We start from the raw sequence: 5,412 nt of genomic DNA on the forward strand, positions 1-5,412 counted from the left end.
TCCAATCCTTTCAGTCCTTTAGGGGAAGAGGAAAGCAAGTTATCATCTATTCAAAAATTTAATTGGTAAGTCGATGCACCATGGAAAATGATTCATAAAGAGAATGAACCTAGTGGGGGGAAGGGGAAGTAGAGATGGTTCTTGAGACTGCTTTAACATGAATAAAACTTTGAGACTGCTTTAACACGAATAAAACTTTGAGACTGCTTTAACATGAATAAAACTTTGAGAATCTCTGGGTGCACTTGGAATGTTAAAGGCATTAAAGATAAAAGCAAGAGTTTGGCAAATTGGGATTTAATAAAGGAGTGGGATTTATCTATTTGTGCTGTCCAAGAACATAACCTTTTTGGGCATAAGTTTCTAAGGAGGAATATTAGGGATTGGACTGTGGTATATAGGGGGTTGGTTGGAGGATATAGTGGGGTTATGTTCATTATTAAAAGCTCTCTAATGCCTATTATAGTTGTTAATCACCCTAATGGGAGGATATTAGTGGTAGAAATTTTGGTACAAGAGGAGAGGGGGTTGGTTGGAGGATATAGTGGGGTTATGTTCATTATTAAAAGCTCTCTAATGCCTATTATAGTTGCTAATCACCCTAATGGGAGGATATTAGTGGTAGAAATTTTGGTACAAGAGGAGAGGGTATGGCTGGTTAACTTGTATGGGGATCATAATCATAAAATAAGAAGTGAAATGTGGGATTGGATTAATAATCTGAATATTCAGAAGTAGTGTGTTATAATGGGAGATTTCAACATGGTGGAGAGACAGAGGGATAGATGTGGGTGGAGCTATGTGCTGATGGGCCATGAGAAGAGGCAGTGGGAAAGTTTGAGAGAGGGATATTGGGTCCAAGGGATGGATGGGAAATGGGAGACTGGCGGTTAGATCCATGACACACGTATTTCAGCCTGCAGTATTTTGGATCTTCATCCAGGCTAGATAGAGTGCTGTTCAATCAATAGGCTACTTGGTTCCTTCATACCCTTAGGATTTCAATAGATTTCAGTACTGCATTATCTGATATTGCACACCAGGGGTTGGGAGGAGGATGAATTGAGTAGATTTCCAACTAGGAAATTGCGAGTCAATAATTCATTGTTGAGAGATGAGCTATTTAGATCACAAATTGAAGAAGCTATAGAGAGATTAAAAAGGAGAACCTCACAAGGGTCTTGGAGACTCTTTGCTAATGAGATGCAAGGGATAATTAGGAGAGTGGGTAAATTGAGAGCTGAGGAGAAGAGGTAAGAAAGAGGGAGATGGAGTGATCTTCTTGGCCAATTACAAAAAAGAAAAAGACAGACTGGGAAGTTGTCTGAAGAAGAGGTTATTTGGTATCTCAAATGTCAAGAAGGTCTAAAGGTGGAGGATAAGAAATGCTCTAGGAAAGCTGAGACTAGAGACAAATGGAAAACTTTTAGATGTAAAAGGATACCTAAGAGGTATTTGTTTAGACTGAATGAGACTAAAGGATGCAAAGAAGTGATGGGGAAAGTGTTGGATGAGAATGGACATGAGGTTGAGGGTATTAGAATGATAAAACTGAGAGATGGGTAAAGTTTCTGGGGTATACTATGAGTCTAGGAGAGGATTAATCTACAAAGAGATGAAAACAAAATGCTTGATTTAATAGATAGAAGGATTGACTCTAACAAGGCTAGATGGATGGAGAGTGATATTGAAGTTGATGAATGCTAGGATGCCCTTCAAAAGCTGGGAAAGGAAAAAACACTAGGCTGGGATGGGCTCTCTATAGAATTCTTCATAGCTTTTTGGCCTTCCCTGAAAGATATTGTTGGGAGAATTTGTAAAGAAGCTTTTAGAATAGGCAATTTGGAAAGGGACTTGAAGGAGGGATTAATCAAGCTTATTCCTAAAAGATATTGTTGGGAGAATTTGTAAAGAAGCTTTTAGAATAGGCAATTTGGAAAGGGACTTAAAGGAGGGATTAATCAAGCTTTTAGAATAGGCAATTTGGAAAGGGACTTAAAGGAGGGATTAATCAAGCTTATTCCTAAACAGTTTGCTTGTGAGAGATTTAATCATTGGAGACCAATTACTTTGATGACTGTGATTTACAAAGTCTTAGCTAAAGTCATTGCCATTAGGATTACTCCTACTCTTCAGGATATTATTTCTAAGAGACAGTATGGCTTTATCAAGGGCAGATCTATATATGATAACATATATGCTACAATGTTGGGCAGAGACTTGGCTTTGAAGACAAGGTAGAGATGTATTATGCTGTAATTGGATCTAGAGACAGCATATGATAGAATCCATTGGTCTGTTGGGCAGAGACTTGGCTTTGAAGACAAGGCAGAGATGTATTATGCTGTAGTTGGATCTAGAGACAGCATATGATAGAATCCATTGGTCTTTTGTTGCTAGGGTGATGGAGAAACTAGGGTTTGGGATAAGGATGGCTACATGTATATATACCCTCACTTTTGGAGGTCAATCTAAGTTGCTGCTGAATGGCAGGGTTGTTGGAGGGTTTGAAGTAAATAGATCTGTGAGACAGGGTTGTCCCCTTGCCCCTTTTACTGTTTGCTATTGCTTCTCGCCATTTGATTGTGGCCCTAGAATCTACCTCTATGGAAGGAAGAGTTATTGGCTTGAAGCTGAATAATGGGGAGCAGCTCATGATTCTCTTCTATTTTTGCAAGCAGATAATGAGAATGTTAGGAGAGCATTGGGGATCATTCAGGACTTTGCTGATGCCTCAGGATCCAAATGCAGAATTCATAAGTCAAACATCATAAGTTTATCTCTGAGGATAATAACTTTGACCTTGAGAGATGGGGTTGTGAAGTCATCAGAAGAGGATAGATACTTAGGCACCTTGGGGTACCATTTGGAGTGGATGTAACTAACAAATAGCTTACTGACTGGGCTCTGGACAGGTTTCAACAAAAACTTAGGAAGTGGGAGGGTATTAGAGTTCCATTTCATGATAGAGTTGCCATCTGTAATACAGTATTAAATGGCTATATTATGTTTGTATGTCCAGTATTAGACTTTGGGAAAAGCCACTGGCAGAAGATTATAAAACCCATCAGGGAGTTTCTATGGAGGAATGGCAACACTGGTAAGAAGACTCTAGCCTAGCTAGCCTGGGATAGACTGACAGTGCCCAAGGAAGAAGGAGGCAGTGGCAGTCTTCATCTTCCTTCTCACATAGTTGCCGGAATTGCACTACTGCTTCCTAAATGCTCGCAACAAGAGGAAATTTGGGTAAAGATGTTTATGGAAATTGTTGAAGGCCATCAAATTTGGGCTGGAGGTAATTGGCAAGGACTAGATTGGAAAGACAAGTTATTTTCACATGCTCCTTTGAAAATTACAGGGTCAGCCTTAGCTAAGATGTTCAGTAGCAAGTGGAAAGAGATCCCAACTCTTACAGTCTGGGAAGGATGTACTAGGGTCTCAAGGAATTCTTTGCTATGTCTTGAGATATGGTGGACTCATGAGTTAAATCCTCCTCTTGCACTTCAGGATCTTAAAATTGCTAGAAGGCTGAATAATAAAGGGATCAAGAAGCTGTCTGATTGTTGGGATAGGGTTTTGGTGGGATGGAAAGAACCTGAACAGATGGATGAGGATTTCAATCTGAACTATAGGGAAGGATAACTAGTCAGAGTTGTGCTAGAAGAGGTACAAAAAGGCTGGGTATCCACTCCTCAGGATGACACATGTTGTAAGGCTTGGACTTAGTTTAATGGGACTAAGCTGGATAGGGGGAACACTAATTGTGTATATAAGGAACTTAGGAAAACTGAGGATAATGTAGTATACTGTAATAAGATCTGGAAAATTAATTGGACTCCTCTCACAATTGAAAGAAAAGATGGAAGAGTATTTGGGAGCTGGATAGGGGGAACACTAATTGTGTATATAAGGAACTTAGGAAAACTGAGGATAATGTAGTATACTGTAATAAGATCTAGAAAATAAATTGGATCCTCACAATTGAAAGAAAAGATGGAAGAGTATCTGGGAGCTGGATATTCCTATTAAGGCCCAAACTTTAATGGGACTAAGCTGGATAGGGGGAACACTAATTGTGTATATAAGGAACTTAGGAAAACTGAGGATAATGTAGTATACTGTAATAAGATCTGGAAAATAAATTGGACTCCTCACAATTGAAAGAAAAGATGGAAGAGTATCTGGGAGCTGGATATTCCTATTAAGGCCCAAACTTTTCTATGGAGGGTCTATATGGGAGCCCTTCCTTTGGGAGTTAAGCTAATATAGAAGAATTTCACTAGTGGATGCTGTCCTAGATGCAGAATTGCTATTGAAGATGGGAAACATGCATTTTGGGGCTGTCCAACTATTAGAGGTGCCCGGGCCAAAATATGTAGATGGGTGTATAGTTGCATTGGGATACATGGATCTTGGGAGGATAGGTTGCTTGGCAAATGGACTGATAATGAGGAATGTACTTATTTTGTGTTTAACATTATAAGATTTTGCTGTCTGTGGTGGGAAATTTGGAACACCAGAAATTGCATTGTTTTTCAAAAAGCTGTTGATATAGGCTTGGACACAACAAGATTGATGTATAAGTGTGTATATATGTGTTGGTTTGTTCATTTGGTAAATAAGTTGAACAAGGTTGTGATGGTGCAAATGACACAAAGTTTGTAGGCAGATATCTCTTGATTTCACCTATGAAAGGGGATACTTGCAAGCATACTAGGTTGAGCCTAACTGTGTTTGTTGTGTTGGTATATTCAGGTTTGTACAAAGCCCAAGACAAGGACAAGGCTTGTGAAATATAAGAACTAAAAGGTGGTATAAGAAAGTTAAACAAATGGATTACAATTTTGTAGCATTGATTGAGAACCCTTTGGGTACCAGACCAGTGGTCAAAATTTGGTTAATAAAAAAGGGGAGGTTTTGGAGCAGCAATCACCTAAAAGGTGCACAACAGAAAGTTTAATGGAAGCTTGCAGCTTGGGTATCAGATTTCATGGGAGAATCCTCCTTTTTTTTTTTAAAGTTTGGCGTTTAGAAAGCGGGCTTAGTACCCATGGGACCCCCCTTATCCCACAAAGCAGGGGCAAGGCTTCAATCGGAACACAAGGGCAAGGCATCAATCGGGGTAGCCAACAGGGTTCGAACCCACAACCTGGGTTTTGACAACGAATCGCCTTAACGACTAAGCTACATCCTCCTTTTTGTTTGAGGATGAGAGATGGATATTGATTAATGATATTTTGAACAGGGTTTGATTATAAACTGATGTATAAAAAGATGTAGGGCTTTGGTATTGTGATGTTAGAAGCTGTGGATACTTTGATTTAAAGAATTTCAATCACTATATATATATATAACTTTTGATTATAAAAAAAAAGGTCTTTATTATTGAGTAGTCCTTTTGGGTATCATCGC

This window comes from Cibotium barometz, chromosome 46 (genome assembly GCF_041138505.1).
Source record: "Cibotium barometz isolate CiBa-2024 chromosome 46, ASM4113850v1, whole genome shotgun sequence".
NCBI lineage: Eukaryota > Viridiplantae > Streptophyta > Polypodiopsida > Cyatheales > Cibotiaceae > Cibotium > Cibotium barometz.